This window comes from Haliaeetus albicilla, chromosome Z (assembly GCF_947461875.1).
Source record: "Haliaeetus albicilla chromosome Z, bHalAlb1.1, whole genome shotgun sequence".
NCBI classification, from domain to species: Eukaryota; Metazoa; Chordata; class Aves; order Accipitriformes; family Accipitridae; genus Haliaeetus; species Haliaeetus albicilla.
The window spans coordinates 59940637-59963987 of NC_091516.1; the positions used below are offsets into that span (position 1 = coordinate 59940637).

General features: G+C 46.4%; 1 long non-coding RNA gene across 4 annotated transcripts in view; it reads right to left on the reverse strand.

The window, feature by feature from the left end:
* LOC138683755 (uncharacterized) overlaps window positions 1–23351 on the reverse strand; it is a 34985-nt gene that overhangs the window by 3941 nt on the left and 7693 nt on the right. The window contains exons 2-5 of one of the 4 annotated variants that reach the window (XR_011323188.1): window positions 21418–21801; window positions 21183–21297; window positions 19445–19699; window positions 19153–19375 (exon numbers count right to left, since the gene is read on the reverse strand). This is a non-coding gene — a long non-coding RNA (uncharacterized lncRNA). Of the gene's footprint in view, window positions 1–19152; window positions 19700–21182; window positions 21298–21417; window positions 21802–23351 lie in introns of those variants that run through there. The other 3 variants (XR_011323187.1, XR_011323186.1, XR_011323189.1) reach the window with 3 other exon arrangements.

The following is a 23351-nucleotide window of genomic DNA, read 5'->3' on the forward strand; positions in this document are numbered from 1 at the left end:
TAATAAGCATATGTTCTTTTATTGCTTCTTTTGAGTTAAACATAGCTCACCTATGTTGTTTCTTGCTGTTGAAGGCAGATAATGAAACTGTGACGCTTTAGAAACCTGTATAAAACTCCAGTGCTGAATTAAATGGACAATGTCAAATGCTAAATAAAAGTGGGTTACAATTAGTTTTAGAAGAGAGCAACCTATGCCTGCAGCCTTCTGATAATTTATGTTTTCACAATCACATTTTTCACTAAAAGAAATGCTTCTTTCCCTGCTAGTCTTGTGTGAAAGGCCCAAATGAAGAAACAGTAAGACTGATGGTATGCATATGAATGTAGAGAACTGTCAGCATTAAACCAGACGTGTCTCCCCGTCCCTGCCAAAGGACAAAGTGCACCAGTAGCGACTTCTGAAACCACTTGCCCCTGAGGAAATGAGGCCACCTCCACTAGCTAAAGTTTAACTGTCTTTCCTGACATGATCAGCTGAGCACACACAAAGTCACGCATTTGAAAAGAATTAGGAAAAAAACTGTTCCTTACTTTGCTGCATTTATAATAAGTGTAAGCATATCTTAGAATCATAGAATCATTTAGGTTGGAAAAGACCTTCAAGATCATCAAGTCCAACCATCATCCATGCCCACTAAACCATGTTACTAAACCATGTTATGGAGTACCCTGTCTACGTGCTTTTTGAATACTTCCAGGGATGGTGATTCAACCACTTCCCTGGGCAGCCCATTCCAATGTCTGACAACGCTCTCAGTAAAGAAATTTTTCCTAATATCTAACCTAAATCTCCCTTGCCACAACTTGAGGCCATTTCCTCTTGTCCTACCTCCAGCCACCTGACAGAAGAGACCAGCACCCACCTCACTACAACCCCCCTTCAGGTAGTTGTAGAGAGCGATAAGGTCTCCCCTCAGCCTCCTTTTCTCCAGACTAAACAGCCCCAGTTCCCTCAGCTGCTCCTCATAAGACTTGTGCTCCAGGCCCCTCACCAGCTTGGTTGCCCTTCTCTGGACACGCTCCAGCACCTCAATGTCTTTCCTGTAGTGAGGGGCCCAAAACTGAACATAGGACTCGAGGTGCAGCCTCACCAGTGCCGAGTACAGGGGGACGATCACCTCCCTAGTCCTGCCGGCCACACTATTTCTGAAACAGGCCAGGATGCTGTTGGCCTTCTTGGCCACCTGGGCACACTGCTGGCTCATATCCAGCCAGCTGTCAGCCAGCACCCCCAGGTCTTTTTCTGCCAGGCAGCTTTCCAGCCACTCTTCCCCAAGCCTGTAGCATTGCATGGGGTTGTTGTGACCCAGCACTTGGCCTTGTTGAACCTCATACGATTGGCCTCAGCCCATTGATCCAGCCTGTCCAGATCCCTCTGTAGAGCCTTCCTACCCTCGAGCAGATCAGCCTTCCCTCCCAACTTGGTGTCATCTGCAAACTTGCTGAGGGTCCACTCAATCCCCTCATCCAAATCATTGATAAAGATATTAAACAGAACAGGGCCCAACAAATTCAAATTGAAAAACTCAAATTGAAGTCAGGTTTTTGCTAAGTTCACACAATGTTCCTTTGAAAATAGTAAAGTAAAAGTTTTGAAGTGCAAGTAAGAAGGACAGAGGTCACAAACTCTTACTCTACAGTGTAGCTAGCAGTCATTATATTTATCTCACTCTCAACAAAGGTGATGATGTCTTTTACTGCTATTAAAAGCCTTGAATGAAGCATTCAAGCAGCACACAGAGCTAACACAGCAATTAAAAGTCATGAGACAGCACCTATTTTATACTCCATGTTTACAAATCTTTAACTATTTAAATACCTCATTCTCCTCTCACATCTGCATGGAAAAGTTGAATTACTCTGGTGTGAAACTGATTGGGCCAACATATGAGCATCAAGCCAGGCATCATGTCTCATAACATAAGCCATCCAAGAGTTAGCTATCTAGCTTAAATTAGCCAGCTAGGTTTCCCACCACATCCCAGGCCATCTAATTTTTACTGGATGAGCTGGTGTCTTGGTGTAGACCCATGAGCCAGCCTCAGCTAGCTTATGGCAGGCAGCTCAATGGATTATTGCTTTCTTCTCTAATTTCTTGGGAGTGCCTTAAAAATGTGAATCAGGCATAAATCATTTGTGCATTTATGCCTGCATGAGAGTACAGACATCCAAGGGCAAGAGTTATAAAGGGATCTTGCTACACCAGAGCAATGCTAACTCCAAAATGCTATCAGTGATTTCAGTTTAAGCAGTGGTGGGAAAATATTTGTTAATTTGGGACATAATCTGTACTTTTTCTCTCTGAAATTGCCCACCAATGCACGTACAGAAGCTGCAAGAGGGTTATATTGTGACAGGCAAAGATCATGGACTTCTCCTTGCACAGGTTCAGTGTGGAGGTTTTATGTCTTCTAACACAAAAGTTCTACCAAAAGAGCAATTTGAATTAATTACTTTTTCAGAAGGAACATAAGGCAGAGAGATGCCACTGGGATGGGCAACCTCAAAGCCAGAAATAGAAAGTGTGGTTCTCCTGAGCATCTCATCTGTTTGCTGCTCTTCATCTTTCCATGGCTTCCAAGATGTGTGAAACTAATCTATTTAACCTTAAACAATGGCCTTCATTAAACAGAATATGTGAAGAGGAAGCGACCAACATAGAATTTAACCTGTGCATGGTATGAGAGTACAGATATTTTTCCTGTTCATGTCTAATGTCTTTTGTTTTTCAGAAGAACATTTGACATATGAAATATAATCAACAACTTAGCTCTCCAGTTTGCCTTCTTGACTCACCCTAATTTTTATGCATCAATGTACTTTGTGTCCTCCTACTGACCTTAAAAAAAGGCAACCGCCAACAAAACTGTCTAAATGTTCCAAAATTATCAGGTAAGCTTCATTGTTCAAAGACAAACTCATCAACTACTTTATAATGAGAACAAAGGTAACAAAGAATCAAGAAGGTATTTTTTAGCACTAACCAAGCCCAACATATTCCAACATGCTAAAGTACCTACACAGGCATATTTATAAAACATGTTCCGTTTCCTGAAAAGAGTCTGAACTGACAGTGCAGAAATCAACCCCCTTGCTTTTCTTACCCTTTCATCAGGGTCTGCTTATGCTATAGCAGGACTGTAAGTTGAACAAAAAGTCATGTCCTTAGCTTCTTGGTCTCATCCCACACCTCTCCTTACCAACACTGACTCCAGATCCCTCCAATCCCAAAACCTCCTGTGCACACGAAAGGTGCCATGTTTGGCTTTTCCTGTGTAAGGACAGAGCTAGCATAAGAAGGAAATATCAGGACTGCTTATCTGCGGTGAGTTGCATTTGCCACTAACCATTTGCAAGGGACAGCTGGCATGTGAATTTTGTGTCTCTAAATAAAACTTCTGAGCACGCAGGAGTGAGGAGATGGGCAAACTCCATGTGAGGTGGGTTTTTCTGCTCTGTTTTTTTCACCCAGAGGAGACCAACACTGTAACAAACTCAGATTTTCTTTGCCTCTGAAGACTGGGCAGCATCCCCATACACCCTCATGAATTAGAGAAAGAATGAATATATTAGTATTTAAGTGGCAGGTAGAACCACATCTCTGCTTAAGAAAAGGTGCTTTCCAATGGCTTAACCTTGCTTGCTGAGCTGATCTTCCAGGCTGCACAGTCTGCCAGATCAGGCAACGTGACTTCTAACAATGAGATCCAGTCATGCGATAAAGAGATTAATTCACATCAGTTGTAAATACCTATTGAAGCAACTCATTAAATCAGCCAGGTTGTGTGATCCAGCACACCTGATGGGCTTAATCTAATGTCTCACCCTGGCCCTGGGGTTATCAGTGGGCAGCTGTAACTATAAGTGATTGAAAAGATGTTTTCCCAGGGGAGTTTCTGTTTCCTAAATGCAGACTTTGCTGATTATTTTCCCCTGTGTTGCCCATTCCAATCTTTCCTTTCCAATCTTCTTATCTCCTAGAGGGCCTATGCACCTTTCTAGTAACTTGAAATCAAGGTATGAAATCAGCAACATTCTGATTACTGGCAAGCTCTGAAGGCAGCACATGTGGGCTTATAATGGCACCACGTTAGCACTATCCATCTACAAATCTGGTATTGCCTCTGCAAACATAGGAGCTGATTCATCTAAGAGGTCAAATTTTGCTTCCTTATTCCTGGAAAGCCTTGAAGTGTGTTACACTTGGAAGACGTAAGGACTTTCAGGAATGCCAAACTAATGCATTTTTGCAGAAATTATATACTTCTTTAAACATGAGTCTTTTTCAAAGAAAATTGAGCCACCAGTACACATCTCTAAGCTAACTAAAACCACCCAGCACCCACCACATTTTAAGATTACCATTTGGCTCATCAGGTCGCCCCTGCTGAGAAGCACCTTGGAAGATGAGTAACATCCTGACCTGCGAAGGATGGTGTGAGTTCACTCACTGAGATAAGGATGGTCTCCAGGTAGAGATCGCCACGTGTGCATCTCCCATCTATGTTCTTGGCACTCATCCGAGGGTGCCCACAGGGTCCCAAACTGCAGGACAAATTAGAGGGGCTTTTTTTGTTTTGTTTTCCTTCAGTTTCCCTTCAGCCTTGAGGACTGGACTTGAACCACCATCTCATTTTGATGGGAGCTGCAGGCAGCTGTCAGATGGCAACATTGCTCACTAATACGCGAATGGGAATTGAGTCAGCAACTTGGAAAGTGAAGCTTTCACTTCTATAACTGCTCCCTTAAGCCACCCAGTCCCTAGAATCTAGTAAGCTATTTTACCTTTATAAATAATCATGTTCTGCAGGGGAAAGGATAAAGTGCAATGGATTTAGAAATAGAATTATTCTTTAACTTTAAAAATTATTGTTCTCTAAGCAAAACCACACAGGTTCAGTCTCCTGGACATGAAAGGACATATACAGTCTAAACCAGCATCACAATCAAAAAGACAAGATGTGTACAGAATGCAGTCACTTACAGAAGGCATTGAATGTTTGCAAAATTACGTGCTGGCCTTGAGGAGTTCTCTGGGTAACAACCGGAAGGGAAGATACAGACAAATACCTTTCAGCATGATAGTATCTGCAGAGTTTTATTTCTGGACATGGAGTAATATTTAATATTCCCTGGCACTGGCTCTCCTATGCAAATCCTTCAGGCTCTCTGAGATCATCCGCCTTCTATCAGCAAGATGTACATCCTCCTGTCATTCATCATGCTGCTGTAGAGATGCACATGCGCTGGCTAAACAGTGCCCACATTAGCAACCTGCTGCCTTAAACATATTCAGCACCTGCCCTTTGGTTGGCTGATCGCAAAGAAGCTATGGAAACTGGAAAGGTCAAGCGGAAATCACTGAACAGAGTGAGCCATACAGCAGACACCAAGTAAAGCAGGCAATGAGTTCTCAAGCCCTGGAAAAACTGGGTCAAATGGGTCTGAAACAGAAGCTGTTAAGCAAAGTGAGAAACCAGGGTTGTTACTTCAAAGCTGCTGCATGAGGCAATATTGCTCTGTGGCCATGATATGCTTTGCTTTTGATTGTGCTCTGCTCAAGACCGAAGGCAGTTTTGAATTGCAAGACAGCAAGGATTGTATAAAGTAGACACAAGCTGTATCAAGAGCAGCAGCCATATACAAAAGCGGGAGGGGAAGGAGGAAACAGCAAGAGCAACTAACCTGGTAAGGGGAAGAAATTAAATCACATGCTTTCAAAGATAGGCAAGGACAGCAGTGAAAACCTTCCACACTCACTAATAGGTAAACCCACGCATATAGAACTTTTCACCTTCCAAGAATTTCATGCAGATTGTCCTTTTAGGTCACAACATCTCAGCTTCCAGCCTATCCACACAATGACTGTGCCTAGTGCCTCAGAAGAAGAGGAATAAAACCAGCGATGACTCCATACTGCTCAGAGAGAGATGCTAGCAGGATGGTACTTACAAGGCTCCTTGAAATACCCTTTCAGAGGCATTTCACAACTTACAAGGCATCTCTATGTGTGATCCTGGGCAGAGTCTGGTGCTTGAATGCAATGCGTTCAGAGTGCATAGCCCTAAGTGCAGAAACAGAGGGCCTTGGAATAGGAGCTGCACGGCAGGCGTGAACACCACTGAGACAGCCATGCTTTCCCCGGTGGGCTGAAGTCAGAAAAAGCATCCCATCCCTGGGACTGCAGAACTGGAGTAAGATCCTGAGGCAAGAGCAGAACTCTGCATGGAGGACTTTACCTGGAAATTTGAACAGAAATACAAAGGGCACAATGATTTTACCAGAAGCCTTAGCCAGAGTCATCCTAAAATTATCTGTCTTTATGTCTTGATTATCTCACAGCAAAAAAAACCCAACCAGCAACAGTGAAATAACACCTGTGAACAGGGATTGAAGTGACACCCTACTGTAATAGTAGCTCCTTATAAAGAGGATGCACCAGGGTCTAGCAGAGACCACAGGGTAGAGAATAACAGAAGTGCGTGGCCACTCGCATCCTCTCTTACTTCCATGACAGTTGAGCCCTGTGCACAGCAAGGCTTTTGGGGCTCCCCCCCAGCTTCTTGTATGCAGTGGAAATGCAGATTTTGGTATATGTCACCTCATTACGTTGCAGCTGGAGAAAGAAAAAAATAAGGCCTTTTCTTACCTATCTGTGAATGGTTAGACCATGACAGAAATAAATTGTAGTAAATTATGACGTCCCACTCCAGCCGCAGCTCTCTATCAGCACAGAGTATCTCCAGGTAAGCAGCAGAGATCTGCCACCTGCCCAATTATTTTTTTTGTTTGGTTGGTTGGGTTTTTTAAAGGAAATATACTTTAGACATCTAAACAGCTAATTTGGAACAGCGCAGTTTTGGGAGCCAGCATGCTCTGCAACTGTGGCAAGTTCTTAGAGTCAGGCTGACACTGCAAGGCATGAACTGCGTTGATTATATACGTTTAAGTTATGTAAGTGATTTTCACTGGAGAATATAGTAAATGGTCAGATCTCGTTCTATCCCTTATGTTCTTCCGCCTCAGAATTTGAACACCCAAGAAAAAAACTGCTGCAAAAAATGAGTTTTTCAGTCATACTAGTACAATCCACAGGCTTTGAGCTTCAAACATTTGAGAAGCTAAGAAGGTCTTTCAAGGTGACGTGTGGGGACTTAAGAAGGTTTCAAACTTCAATTTTTATTTCATTTCAAATTTTAACTTTAGAATTCCTGGATTTTGGAAAGTTAGGGGTCCAGCTGGATCCCACAATGTTAGACTTTTTTTAATTCTCAGGCAAAAATAACTTATTTTGACATTCACAACAATGCAGTTTACAAATAGCTTTGAAGCCCTATGTGCTTCACATTGGAAGTGCTGGACCTTCAGTGCCTACAGCAGATGTTATTAAACTGGCTGCCAGCACAATGGCTGGTAAACGCTGAGAAGTTTTGCAATCGGCCTGCAAGATAAAACAAACTAGACAACCCCCCCCGCCAATTTTATGTGCCAAAGATCTACATGAAAGGCTACCATTATCACTGAGCGGAAAAGCAACCACCTGAAATAAATGCAGTAAATATTTGCTTATCCAGCCATTAAATAAGGAAAATACAATCTAGATTGAAAGAGGCAAAAATAGAGAATCCTTTTTTTTTCTCATGATACAAACTATTATCAGGCTCTTGCTTAAGAAAGCCATGTGAACAAGACAAACTTACAATGCACTGGGAGGTGAGCACAAGCACGCTTATGTTGTACCACACCAAATTCATACTGTTGTAAAGCAAGTGATCTCACTTCTTGAGGCATTTGTGAAAGCAGAAGGAGAAAAAATAGATGAGGGTGGGGGAAGAATGGAATTTGAAATGCAGAAACAGAACAAAACCCCATACTGTCCTTAAATTTCCCGGCATCCTATTTGCATATGCATATCTGAAAATACAAGTTTCCTCCTATCCGTTTTAGAAACAGCATTGTTACAAGTTTGTAGCGGGGCCACAGTCTGAACAGACACAACCTGGAGTCCAAGCCATCTCTGAAGCACTAGCGGGATAAGACTTGTGCAGGGACACAACAGCCAAGATCAGTACACAGCAGTGGGTCAGACCTCCTGAGCTTGGTCTGAGGTGCCTGTAGTTCAGAGAGGATAAAAATAGAAAGTGGCATGTTTTTAAGAAAGCATCAGCCTTCTGTAGTGCTGCAGGTCAATGATATTCTTTTAAAGCCATCTGGATCTGTGTCATGCAGATGCTAAGGAGAAGAGGACAGAGGGATGAGAAAAACTGAGACAAAAGGGTGGGAAAGATGAGAAAGAGGATGAGGGGAGCTGCACCTCCACTGGACTCTCGTGACTGTTGCACAGGGAGGGGGGAGGTCATCCTGAAAATGGCAATTTTATACCCCCACACCATTGGCCTAGGGGGAAAGACTGGTTCCAGTGTCTGCTTCCAACAGGGGTTCCCTGTCTGGCACAAGGTAAAGAGTAAATGAAGCTCTAGCTGAGCAGCCCGTAACCCAAAACTAAGCTCTCAGTAGCTCCTCTGGGCACCATCCAACTTCTGCGGCCAGAGAGCTGCCAGCCCCTGGCATCAACCCCAAGTACCAGGGTACTGCAGCATCAGCTTCTTATGCCCCTTTCTCCTTTGCAGAAGAAGACCCCAGCTGCTACCCCTGCTGGGGCAGGTGCTGGTGTGTGGAGAGGCCCAGCAGGCATAGCCTCACAGCCCTCCTTTAATGAGATGCACACCCTTTTGGAGGTACTAGGTAAGACCAGCAACTCAGCTCAGGTGGGGCACCCCCTCTGAAAAGGTTTGAAGTCATGTGCAAAACTTCATCATCATTTATGCAGGCACTTAACAGCAAGGTGAAAAGGTCAGCCTATGTGCTGGTTTTGACTGGGATACAGTTAATTTTCTCCATAGTAGCTAGTATGGTGCTATATTTTGCATTTGCACTGAAAGCAGTGTCAATAATACAGGAATGTTTGTTCTTGCTGAGCAGCGCTTACACAGTCAAGGCCTTTTCTGCTTCTCACCCCACCCCACCAGCGAGGAGGCTGGGGGTGCACAAGAAGTTGGCAGGAGACACAGCTGGGACAGCTGACCCCAACTGACCAAAGGGATATTCCAGACCATAGGATGTCATGCTCAGCACATAAAGCTGGGGGAAAGGAGAAGGAAGGGGGATGCTGAAAGTTATGGTGTCTGTCTTCCCAAGTAACTGTTACATGTGATGGAGCCCTGCTTTCCTGGAGATGGCTGAACACCTCCCTGCTGATGGGAAGTGGTGAAATAATTCCTTGGTTTGCTTTGTTTGCATGCACGGCTTTTGCTTTACCTGTTAAAGTGTCTTTACCTTAACCCACAAGTTTTCTCACTTTTACCTTTCTGATTCTCTTCCCCATCCCACCAGGGGAGACTGAGTGAGTGGCCGTGTGGGGCTTAGTTGCTGGCTGGGATTAAACCACAAAAGCCTGTCACAGAGAGAGACCTGGTAAAAGTCGCAGGATGCTGAGGGCTCTTGGAGTTGCCCCCACAAGGACTGTCGTGGTTTAACCCCAGCCAGCAACTAAGCACCACGCAGCCGCTCACTCACTCCCCCCCATCCAGTGGGATGGGGAAGAAAGTCAGGAAAAGAAGTAAAACTCCTGGGTTGAGATAAGAACAATTTAATAGAACAGGAAAGAAGAAACTAATAATGATAATGATAACACTAATGAAATGCCAACAGTAGTAATAAAAGGATTGAAATGTACAAATGATGCGCAGGGCAATTGCTCACCACCCGCCGACCGACACCCAGCCAGTCCCCGAGCGGCGAATCCCTGCCCCCCCACTTCCCAGTTCCTAAACTAGATGGGACGTCCCATGGTATGGAATACACTGTTGGCCAGTTTGCGTCAGGTGCCCTGGCTGGGCATGAGAAGCTGAAAAATCCTTGACTATAGTCTAAACACTACTGAGCAACAACTGAAAACATCAGTGTTATCAACATTCTTCACATACTGAACTCAAAACATAGCACTGGACCAGCTACTAGGAAGACAGTTAACTACATCCCAGCTGAAACCAGGACAAGGACAAACTTCCATGAGACTCTGGCAGTCTGCGTGGACAGAAATCAAACCTATGGGGAAGAAACAGGAGTCAGGGAGCAGCGAGGGCCAGCCTCCCTGCAAAGGGGGGTGAGCAGGTACCAGGGTGCAATAGCAGGGCCAGCACAAGCAGGGACCTCCTTAGCAGGCACCAGCATGCAGAGTAGCAAGTGTGGGTCAGGGCTGGAGTCACAGGTAGAGGTCAGGGTCAGAAATGGGATCGAGGAGGTATGAGACTGGGCAGAGATGTATCTGCCTGCAGCTGTAATGCATTGCGGTGGGCGGAGGGCAGCAGTAAAGCTCAGCTTTAAAGCATCTCCCCAGGGAAAGGAGGAGCAGGTCCTTCCTTCCAGCTTCCTTCACAACCACTGCTATCAGCAAAGGGCCTGACCAGGACCTGAACATGGGTGCGTGAAGACAGACAAACTTCAACCTGGACAACTTGCCTCCTGGCAAGGAAATGCGCTCCTGGCCCTGAGAAGTGCTGGTCTCGCACTTCATGAGTGCTGAGGCAAAGCTCTCCAAGAGCAAACAGACCGCACCCCTAGCAACAAGAATTCAAAAACATTTTGACTTTGCAACATCATTGTACCTAAGTGCCATGCAGGTGTGTTTATGAAGACAGGCAGACGAAGAAAAAGATGGTATGGTTCCACTTTTATGCGTAAAGAAATCTGGAGAGAGTCAATTTGCCTAGTTACATGCATGAAATGAAACCTGTTTTCCTAACGGCTTTAACTAGCTCTCTACCCTTGGGTCAGTGGCTCCATGTCACGCTTTGAAAGTCAACAGGCTTGGAGGAAGCAAAGTCTCAGGGCTGACAGCCTGTCCCCAGGAAGGACGTGTGCTGCATATGTCCACCTCCAGACCTAGCTCAGATGAAACGTGAGCTGGCTAATGCCAGCAGCACACGCAGGAAAGGCAGACTCTCCGGTGGCCGGGCACACACCACTTCCGTGGCTGCAGCCCATGCCCAGCGCTTTGTGCTGTGGCCAGAGGATGTCAGCATCACGGTCGGGAGAGGGGTCCAGCAGGATGACGGCTACCCCTGCCAGCCATACAGGAAGGAAGCTGTAAACCGGCACTGGGTGAGACCCCAACGGACATCAGAGACAGACCGACGCAGGATGCCCTGCACGGAACCGTCTCCCTCCCAGAGCTGCTCCACCTGCTGAAGGCAGCCTGACCCAGAAGCCGCCAGCTGAAATCCTATCCCTCGAGAAATGCAAGAAGGTGAACTGAGCTCCATGTGGGCTGAAAGATAAAGGCATCCACAGGCATAGAAGTGACAGAAGTGTGGATTATCCTGACCTACTGCAGCTCCACAGAGCAAATTGCCCCCACTGTGTCTTGCAGACCTGGGCGCAGATGCTGGGGGTTGACATGCACAACTGGAAATCCTACAGTGTGTCCAAAAGGATCCCTAAAGGTCAAATAGCAAAGCAGATGGTAGAGAAACTTCTCCCTTCTGATCCTTCTCATACTCAGCTTTATTTTCTCAAGACCCTCTTCCGTTGCAGCCCTCCTGCCATGAGCTGCTGCCCCAGAGGTGCAGAGGTCCCACCATTAGCTGGTGCAGCTTTGGGGTTACCTTTGGGCAACACATTGCTTTTCAGCTGTTCAAACTAACAAAAGCAAGAGGCTGTGCCTTTCAACTCTGATGTTAAAACAGCCTCGCTACCACAGTGGTTATGACAGGGGTGAGCTTTCCAAAGCTGGGCAAGGCCCACTCACAAGCTCTGAATCCCTGCTGGGACAGCTCCTCCAGTCTGCCAACAAGGGTCAGGCACGAGCACAGCAGCTGATTTTACAAACCATGGGAGTCGCACCAGATCATTAGAGTGGGGAACCGGTGGGCATCAAAGCAGCGCGCTCCTGCTGCAACAATCTCATGGAGACCTGGCCAAAAAAGCAGAGGTAAAAAACACTTTCAAAACAAAAAGCAGAACAGGCACCAGTGCAGCTGTAAGCTTCTCAGGTCCACTAACTCTCTGGGTTTTTAAAACCCTTTCTCACTATAGATGGACAACAGCTAACCCATCGGTGTAACGTGTCTGTTAAGCAACCTGGACATAACTAATTACTTCAGTAGCGGGTGCCCTCTCAGGTACTCAGAACAACATGTGCCATGTAAGTAAAGCCTCCCAGTGTGCCCGGCACCTCTGAACTTCCCCACCTATGGTGGTTCAAGATCCAGAAGTAAGTTTAACCGGCAGGACTTTTTGCCTCTTCCCATTTCCTGTTCTGAATGAGAAAGGACGACCAAGAGTAGCAGGACTGGGAAGACCATGATAAAAGTACGTGTAACCGATGTGCTTTTTCTTGGAGGACTGTGAGCATTGAAATCATTCAGGCACACCACAGCGGAGTGAGGTAAGGGAATCAGTTCACGCACTGCTGAGATGTATTTGTCGTTGGGGGGGAAGTACAACAGCTGTTTAGCCATGTACAGTAGCAGCATGTAACAATTTTATGCCAAGAATGCCTGAATTAATTGGACCTTTGGGGGAATTGAGGAAGGCAGAGTGTAATTACTTGAGCTGGAATTTACCCAGGCTGAAAAAAAAAGCTTATTGCTGGAAAAATTATTATGGGAACTTCCATAATGAAACCCATTGTCCAAAAGCACCCAGAATGCTGGGTTGATATTTCCTATTAAAAGCTACCCAGTGCTGTAAAGAAATAGGCCAAATTCACTTTTCAATGACAAGATAATTTCAAGGGGTTAATCTCTCAGGCAGGTCTGATCAGTGGAAGATGCAAATCAGTATACACCAACTGACTTTATCAGAGGAACAGAGCTGTTTGTACTCATTTATAAATGCTGCACATCTGGCTAAGGTATGTTTATTAGTTTGTTTACAACATGAGACGGTTATTTAAAATAGGATAAGTAAGTGTCCTGGTTTCAGCTGGGATAGAGTTAACTGTCTTCCTAGTAGCTGGTACAGTGCTGTGTTTTGAGTTCAGTATGTGAAGAATGTTGGTAACACTGATGTTTTCAGTTGTTGCTCAGTAGTGTTTAGACTAAGTCAAGGATTTTTCAGCTTCTCATGCCCAGCCAGCAAGAAAGCTGGAGGGGCACAAGAAGTTGGCACAGGACACAGCCAGGGCAGCTGACCCAAAGTGGCCAAAGGGGTATTCCATACTGTGTGACGTCCCATCTAGTATAGGAACTGGGGGAGTAGGGGTGGGGAATCGCTGCTCGGGGACTGGCTGGGCGTCAGTCGGCGGGTGGTGAGCGATTGCATTGCGCATCATTTGTACATTCCAATCCTTTCATTATTGCTGTTGTCATTTTATTAGTGTTATCATTATCATTATTAGTTTCTTCTTTTCTGTTCTATTAAACCATTCTTATCTCAGCCCACAAGTTTTACTTCTTTTACCAATTTTCTCCCCCATCCCACTGGGTGTGGGGGGAGTGAGTGAGCGGCTGCGTGGTGCTTAGTTGCTGGCTGGGGTGAAACCACGACAATAAGCATTAATTTTTTCATTCCCTTGGCTACCCTGCAGGAGGCTGTCATGTTGTGGATGTTCAGAAGCCTATTGAGAAGTGACCTAGAGCTAATGTCAGGCCGTGAGCTACTGAGCAGGCCCACATCTCAATCACTCAGCAAATTTTGCCCCAGATGTGGTTGGTTTCTTACTTAATTTGAGTCAGTTAAAGAAATATTAAGGTAATGGATGAAGTTAAGCCACTATTAGGCTGAAAGAAGAATATCATGCAAAAATTTAACTAGTACAAACCAGGTAAGTGAAGTAAGCTGAATTGATCATGCTTGTGTGTTTAGACAGAGAGAAATATGCCCAACTTCAGTCCTGAGACTTTTCTTCCAGTAGCAGGGTCTCTGCAGACAGCTCATCTGAGGCACATGGTGTTTCAGTTATCTAGCTGTCTATGCAAACCTGTGTAAATCACGAGCTGTCTGAGCTCCATAAAGTGTTTGGCAGCCCATCAGCTGCCTGGCACGTGCAGACAAGACAGGCTGATGCTGATCCTCCCAGCAGAAGTCACCTGGGAGCTGATGCAGCTTGTGTGTTGCTGACCTACCAGCCCTGGAGTCTTGTTGCCTTGTTCGGAAATGAATTCAATTGCAAAGAGCAATTCAGGGCATGCCCTCACTGGAGGAGGCTCTGCTGTTGGGTAACAAGAGGCCATCTTCCAGCACACAGCGTCCCACATCTAAGACGAGTGAGACATTTTTATTATTAGAAAGCTACGATATATCTTTGCAAGCTTCCACCAGGCCATTTCACACTTGCTCTGTTGATCTGAAACCCTGATATTATTCATACTGATCTTTTTGTGATACACTTTTCCCAAGCACAACCTGATATTACAAGCTTTATTAAAAAAACAAAGCAAAATTTGCAAAAGGAATACTAAAATTTTTCTTGCTTATTCACACACATTCATATACAGACTAGGCTGAGCATGGGACAGTCTTTCAGAGATCATGTATCTATGGATAGCTGGAATTCATGGAAACTTTCAGCTTACATCAATGAATTACAGTTTTGTTTGTTTAATGAAAGTTGGTGTCCCATTCATCGCTTCAGATCTCAGATATACATTTAAGAATTTGATCCAGTTAATGTGCACTTAAGATTTGATCCAGTAAAAACATCCCTGGGACATAAGGATTGACAAAGCTGGTGACACTGTCCCAAAATTGGCTCTGTAGTGACAGTGGGCAGCTGTTACACAACTCAATGCTGAAAGCTGATCTCGTTTCATCTGCGGGCAGCCAGGGAATCGCCTGCCCTCCAAACATTTCAGCAGAAAGAAAGAGGGATCCCAGCCAAAGGAAATGAGAAGGTGATAGGCATAAAAAGAGGAATCAACTCAAATGCCACAGAGGGTGATGGAATCAGTCTAAACACAGGCACAGCTTTGCTCTCATAAGGGGCTTAGCGCTTTCTTCCCAAAGCTAACTTTCACACAAGGGACCATTTCGGCTCACTCTAAAGAATGAAGTGTTTCAAGGCATTTCAGGAATACCAGAACAAATTCAGGGCTAACACGAAGGGGAAAGGAGCTACCACCAGCAAAACATTTGCTCTGCTAGTGCAGTCATACTGCTGAATTTTGTTCCTTTTCCCTAAGTAGATTTGAGACGTATTCCAGAAATACAAATCTCGGTGGGAAGACAGAGAAATCGTCTCAACACCCCTTCCTCTACCAAGTATTCTAGGAAAGAATAAAAGAAGCGGAAGTTCAAAGCTGGGTTCTGCAGCACCAGTGGTTGCACAGACTAGAAATGCACAGTTACAATCATGGACATAATGTTAGCTGAGCTCTGTCCAGTACAAGCTATCTTCCAGACTCAGGGCTAGATATATGATGATGACAGAAATTGCCACAGCACACTCCTCTGACACATGCTACACCCGCTGCTGTCTCAGATGATCACCAGCTGTGAGAACAGGCATCATCCAAAGAGGAAGCATGATACATGCCTTTCCATGCCACCTGAAGAGTAGGGGAAGGGATTTCATTTCTCCCAGAGCTGTAATGGTCTTGTCCACAAACAGGGAGAGTCAGATCCTGGTCTCCCGAGGTTATTAGCAAAATGTCCATTAAATTCAATGGGATCAGGACAGGGCCTTTGATCACAGTGGATGAGTCTGTCAAATAAAAGTTGCTGAAGAGTTTTTTTATCCAGTCTTTGTCCCACTGCCTGATGACATGTGTTGCATCTAACACCTGGGTAGAAACTGTAGAAGAGACTCTGACAGGGACACAGGGTCTGAATGAATGCTAAAATACCATTAGAAACTTGCTTTGCTGAAGACAGCGACACTCCAACAAGCCATGGGATAACACAGCAGCTGGTGGCTTTTGTTGGGCAGAATAGAGTAGGAGTTATGACAGGGATTTACAATAGGAAGCAGTACCCTTACTAGAGAAATAGGATCATACTCTCCAGTTCAAGCCCAAGAACTACACGCCTCAAGGCCTGTTTCCAGCATGTTTAGCAGGAGACCACACTCTCCCTGAGATAGGCTTGCTCCTGAAGGGAGCCAGGAGTACAGAACAAACTGAATTCAACTGTCTGGGACCTGGAGACAAGATAGTACCTAGCAAAGATGCATATTTGGGCAGAGTCTCAAAATGACAAAGCTGCATAATTGGGTGCAATGCACTGCTCAGTGTTTCTGCTGGGGCTGAGCAAGTCTGTGCAGAGAAATATGTAGCACAGTGGGTTGTGGTCACTTGGAGTTTAGACCTAGCTCACCCACAGGACCTTGCCTAGACTCCTGGTCCCATGAAGATTGTCTGCTCTGGAAAATCAGCAGTAGACATCAGGTCAGCTTCAGAGGCCAGACAGACTAGCACGCACTGCAACATGCCCAAGTACCCTATCTGTTAACACACCAAAGCACAAAGGACCTGTGAGTTTACAACCTGCGGGGGGGGGGGGGGTCTTACGCACACAGCATCCTTAGAAGCCACCCATTATTTTTGGAAACAGCTATTTAAAGTTGAAAAAAGAAAACTAACCAGCTGATGGTTTTGAAAGGAGTAACAACTGCAGCTCTGCCAGCTGCACCCACCAGTTGACATGAGTGCCCCTGGTAGACAAATTTACAACTCTGGCAGGCTGAGTTCAGCTAAGGGAGGAGCGCACCAGGTAGGAGTTAGCACACCAGTGCCAGTGACCTCAGGACGCCACAATGAAATGCTCAGAGTATCTGCCAGAAAAAGGTAATGGTGCAAATTACATCAATGTGGCACAGGCCACTTATATAAAGCTACTCCTCAGAAAAAAGTTCTACAAGCCCCTGCTTAATAGGGTCCTCAGAGGCTTTTGGCAGAGAGTGCAGGGACAGCTTCTCAGGAGGAAGTACCTGAAGCTGGTAGCGCTGAGCCAGTTTACACCTGCGAGGAGTCTGGCCTTGTGAGTCAGGAGCACATTTTGTCACACAGCTATGGCAGAAGCATCTGCTGAGGAGAAGTGCGCAGTGTGCATTTCAGAAGCAATTGTGTTCAACCCTTGCTGCCTCCCAGCTGTCAGCACTCAGCTTCAGCAGAGCTGCTGGGCGCTGCAGCTACCCTATGCTCCGCGATGTCTTCAGATTCGGGAAGTGGGTCACCAGCATCCCAGCGTCCAGCCACAGAGAAAATCATCAATAGCCTTAAGGATTAGGAGGGGGAAGGCAGATAGCTACAGCAAATGATGTCAGGTTTGATATTCACTGTAGCTGCTTGCAACCAAAAAAGGTCACAGAGGACTGGTAAGGAAAAGCTTACACACTGCCAGCCTGCAACAGGGGATAAAAATCGTAATGCATGTGGCTTTGTGGAGCCTCCACAGCCTAGCTCTGTTGCCATGAAACAGGGGAAATGTTCCCATTTCTGCTCATGTAGAATTGCTGGGGGTGAGGGGCAGTAAGGCAAAAATTACACACAACTAGGTGCTGAGAAATGTACACTGATAATACCACTAATGGTTTGAGTTTTCACTTTCTATGAGTTAAACTAGACAAGAATCTAGGGATTCTATTTTGGGACAGTGTTTTAGGAAGAAAGGCTTGAAAATGCTCCCCTTCATCAACAAAGATGATTCTGTATGCCTCTAAGCAGGTGGCTCTGAGCAGATGACTTGTAGGGAGACATCCCTAGCTTTAGCAATTTTTCCAATGAATTGTTCTGTATGCAAATCCACAACACAATTTCAACCAAATGTGGAAGAAAAATGCATCTCTGAGGCTTTTACCTAAGTTTCTACTGGTGTTTGAAAACAGGGAACTGGCTAGTATCCCCACAGAGGAAAAAGAAAATATATTAGATGCTCAAACATTCATTTCAAAGAGACCTTCTCAATTAATTCTAGTGCTGATGGAGGTACCTGCAATCTCAGTTGCCTGGAGAACTGTACCCTGCTGAAAACCACACAGAGAATTTCATTGCGGCCACAGTGCCGCCCTAACTCCCACCAAGTGTCCTTCCAGCTCATGTTCGTCGCTCTCTTCTCCTGTCTGAAGCCCCAATTCCCTTCCCAAGCTGTGTAAGCCCTTGCTACATAAGGTCCCATCTGCCGTCTTTACTGTCATCCACTCACTCTTGATCTGGGGTCGAACTTAAATATTTCATACACAGCTATACTATGTAAACATGAGGCAGTGCAGACGCAGTGAGGGAAGATAAAATCCTCCTGCATATGTTTTCCTGTTAGGACAGATCCTGGAGCAGAGATAACCATGTTGATTGTGGGTTCACTGTCAACCGACATCCCTACTCTGGTCCAGACTACATCTGAGAGTCCTGCAGCACCCTAAAGACAAACTGTGTTTGTGCAGTTGTAAGGCAGGGTCAAGCTTAACATTTGAAAGCCAACATGGAAAGGAAGGACACTCCTGCCTGCCATTTGACGGACATAAGGCCCTTTTCTGATTCTCTTAGTGCTTGGGAGGGATCCTGTGAAATCCCTGGCGTGGCACATGGATCAGTGTTTCCCATGGTCACAGATGCAGGGATCATAGGGGTATCATGAGGTTTGGTTCCTCAACCTCCACCAAGATGCTGAAACAGATGACACTGATAACGGGGTGCACTTAGCACTCATGGTGCTTGGTCTGCAAGCACCTCAAATGACTCTGCTGGACAAATGATGTAGGAGGGTGTCAGGACATCAATCTATTCCTAAGAACCAGCACTTGTAAAGTCACCTTCAGTTTTCAAAGCCTCTGGACTTAGGCTAAGGTAATGTCTGAGAACAAATGATGTGACACAAAAAATCAGAAGGAAGCAAGTGTTTTGCCTTGATAAAATTAGAGCACTCCTCAGTAAAATTGTCTGGGCTTTTTAGTGGCTGGGAACTCAAAACGTCTATTCAAGTTCCTGCTATTTGTCCCATAAATTTATCTAATGAGTCGCCTGTGAAATAAACCATTAGAAAAGCCTTTTGTTAATTTGTACCAAAGTAAATGGTTATCTAAAATAGACACCACAGGGAGGTTCTTAATTAGTCTGTTGTCAGCTGGGACTGGAAATGCTTGTGGCAGCACAAGGCTAATTAATTACTCATCTTGCCACATTACAGCTTCCTGTCAAAGCACAAGGTACTTCTCAACGTACACTGATGGCTGGTTGCTCCTTTTCAGAGACCATGATCACAGCAGACAAGGGTCCCAGACTGACCTGTGCTCACTCTCTGTAGGGAGGTGGGTTGAGGGGGTGTCCAAAACAAGCATCTACACCTGGGATGAGCTGTCTGTCTAGACAAGGAGTCTCTGCTGCCCACATCCTGTGGCTTCAACTGAAGGTTGCTTTCTGAACGGAAAATGAAAACTAATCTTGGGAAGTTAGGATTTGGGATCAACAGGAAGCCCAAGGATGTGCTTACCTAAGAGTCCTTACCCTGAGACAGAGTGACACTGCACGAGCTGCACCTCTCTGCTTGCAGTGTGGCAGTCGGGGAAGCAGGGACCACACCAGCTCCTCCTTTAGCAGCATCTTCACCTGCACGTCCTGGGGCTGGACCTCCGATAGCTGTCCCACTGTAACAGGGCTTCTGGGACTGGGGATGTGAAAGCCCAGCTGAAGAGAGAGTGCCTACATGTGCGCTACACTGGGAACTCAAATCACAGCCAGAGCCTGCAGAAAAGGCCTGCACTTTGCAGGAAGGAGAAAAAAGCCTGTTACAAAGCTTCAGTTACCATGCCTTCCCTACCACCACACCACTGAAAGATATATTCTTTGGCAGGAGTGAATTAAAAAATTTTGCACACATGCGCTGCACAATACCTCAGAGCAGCTTGCAGAGCGAGAAAGGAGCCTGCCACCTGGCCCAAGCACTTTCTTTGCAAGCTGGAGATCCCTTGACAGAGGGCATAGCGCACTTCACACCCGATGCTGGATTTGGGGATGGGGCCTCACCAGCGGGTCGCTTGTGATGGACTGGGAATGGCCAGCAATAGTAAATGCACTGGGTGAATATTCACTGGTGCCCTCCAAACCCAGTGGCAAGGTTAAGCCCATCTGTGGGGGACAGTAAGCAACATCCTTGCCTGAATGGAGCTGCCCCGGGCGGTGCGGGTTGCCTCTGCATCAGGCAGAGGGCAGGGGAGGCAAGGGTGGGCAAAAGGTCCAGATCTGGCCATTCTGACCCTGTGTTTGGGGGCTTGGTTTGCACCAACCCTTCACTCCCGGGGACTGGCTGGAGACCTTCCTTTGCTCTGCTCCTCCTCTGCAACATATGTAGCTGTTTTTAAAGCATCCTTCCCTGTTTCTTCAGAGGCACAGGTCTGTTCTACCGAAAGGGAGTGAATTAGCAGCGTATTTACACCCACGCTTGCAATCAGGAGCCATTTTCTATCCCCTGATATTAACATCCAAGGTTTTTACCAGCTCTAAGTGTTCCAATCAGTCCAAGTGTACAGCAATAAAAACTTTAACACCCCCACCCCTGCACTGAATGCCTTCGAAGTACAAGAACAGCCTATTACACTGAAAGGTGTATAGCACTGGCAAAGTCCTCCCCCATCACCGTCCTTCACCCTTTGTGGTTATACATCTCCTCATCTAGTAAACACTATAATGTATTTTATGCCTAAAGCACTCACACAGCTGCGCTTCCAGCACAATGAGCACATAGCCCTACCTTTAAATACTGCTCCCTGACACAGGGCAGTACCGTGACTGGGTCATGGTCGTCATCATCTCACCACCTGTGATGGCTTAGTTGTTAGTTAATGGATACTGTGGGTGCAACTTCAGAAAAAGTCAGTGAGTCAATAGAAAGGAAATACTAAAATCTGTGAAGCTGCCTCCATAACTGCCCAATTAGTTGGTAGGACACTAAGGTCAATCAGGTACACAATTAGCCACTTTTGAGGCAACAAGGGCTCTTACGAGTCGTGCATGTGCAAGTCAGCTCTTGATTTTTAGACAGCCAATGGCCTGCAAGAGCCATGGTGATGGCAGGCATTTTACTTAGGACAACAGAACATCTCCTGATTTTTCCCCTCTCCATCACAGAGACCTTATGGCTACTACCCCTTCCCATCCCTTTGGTGCATTATCCACAGAGGAAAACAGCATCTTCCTAACAAACATTTCCTCCCTTCCTTCCCCCCAAACTCCTCATGGCTGGTACCTGTGGGTACAAACTCAAATAGTATTTCTTCTGCAGGCAGTCTCCAGAAGCTCACAGTACAGGAGGGAAGCCTGGACAGGCTTCTGTCACTCCTTGACCTCGGTCTTTGGTGCACCTGAAGGCCAAACACAAGAAGGGGAATTGGACAGTGTGTATATGCTGTTGGTTTGATCCCCAGCTGCCCTGACTGCCAGCACTGGGTATCGTTCCCCGGGTCAGTGGAGCTGATAGATACCTGTCTTGTAGCACATGACTCTCCCCTGGGACTTCAGAGAAGGCCTGAAAGCTCTTCACAGTGGTCACCACCAGCAGGTGGCTGGGATGAGGTGAGACACATCCCCTAAGGAGCCTCTGTGGCCCTGCAGCTGCTGGAAGGCATTGCCAGAGGAAACCTCTCTGGGACACTTGGCTGGTGGAGCTGCAGCGGGTGAAGTGGCAGATATTGCCCAAAGCCAGCGGGAAGGAGAGCTGCCAGGGAAGTGCCCGAGAGCTGGGGATCCACCATGGGACTGCAGCAAGCAGCTCTGGTGCCTCCAGGCACATGACAGCAGACAGTCCCGGTGGAGCAGATGGGAGAGGGAAGCTGTCAGCATTTGATGGGGATCAGACAGGCTGCCTCCTGAAAAAAACATATTTCACATTATTCAGGGACACTGCTGTCCCATGCCTTGTGTCACATTGCACTCCTCCCCCCAGAGAACTCCTGGTGCACCGAGCGGGTTTCACCCCCTTCAAAGAGAGCTGCTGACATCCCCTTCTCCAGTAAAACATGCCTAGCCCCTCTCCTTCATCCAGTGCCCCTGCACACAGTGCTGAGGGGGTACTCAGCCCATGCACGCGCACACACTCACACTGATCCATCCTTTTCTCTGCCATTACAGAATCACAGAGTGGTGCATGCTGGAAGGGACCTGTGGCATTCATCTGGTCCAACACCCCTGCTCAAGCAGAGTCACCTACAGCAGTTTGCCCGGGACCACATCCAGGCAACTTTTGAGTATCTCCAAGGATGGAGACTACACCACCTCCCTGGGCAACCTGTGCCAGTGCTTGGTCACTCTCACAGTGAAAAAATGTTTCCTGAAGTTCAGAGGGAACTTCTTGTGTTTCACTTTGTGCCTAGTGCCTCTGGTCTTGCCACTGGGCACCGCTGGAAAGAGCTTTGCTCTGTCCTCTTTGCACTCTCACTGTAGGTATTTATATACATTGATGAGATCCTCCTGAGCCTTCTCTTCAGGCTGAACAGTCCCAGGTCTCTCAGCTTTTCCTCACAGGAGAGGTGCTCCAGTTCCTGAATCATCTTAATGTCCCTTCAGTGGACTCCCTCCAGTATGTCCATGTCTCTAATGTACTGAGGAGCCCAGAACTGGACACAGTACTCTAGGTGTGGCCTCACCAGCTCTGAGTAGAGGGGAAGGATCACCTCCTTCAACCTGCTGGCAACATTGCACCTAATACAGCCCAAGATACCATTCACCATCTTTGCCACGAGGGCACACTGCTGGCTCATGTTCAGCTTGGTGTCCACCATGACCCTGAGGTCCTATTCTGCCAAGCTACTTTCCAGCTGGGCAGCCCCTAGCATTTATTTTGATGTCTGGGGTTGTTCTTCCCCAGGTGCAGGACTTTGCACTTCCCCTTGCTGAATTTCATCAGGCTCCTGTCAGCCCATTTCTCCAGCCTGTCTAGGTCCCTCTGCATGGCAGCACACCCCTCTGTTATCAGCCACTCCTCCTGGTTTTGTGTCATCTGCAAAATTCCCGAGGGTGTGCTCTGCTTCATTATCCAGATCATTAATGAAGATGTTGAAGGACCCAGTATTGACCCCTGGGGTACACTGCTAGTCACTGGTGCCCAGCTAGATGTTGTGCCACTGATCACCACCACCCTTTGGGTCTGCCCACTCAGCCGGCTTTCAATCCACCTCACTGTCTGCTCATCCAACCCACAAGTCAACAGCTTGTCTATGAGGATCTTACGGGAGACAGTGTCAGAGGCCTTACTGAAGTCCAGGTAGACAATATCCACGGCTCTCCCTGCATCTGCCAGGCCAGTCATTTCATTGTAGAAGGTTATCACGTTGATCAAGCATGACTTCCCCTTCATGAATCCGTGCTGACTGCTCCTGATTATTTTCTTGTCATTCATATGCCTGGAAATGGTTTCCAG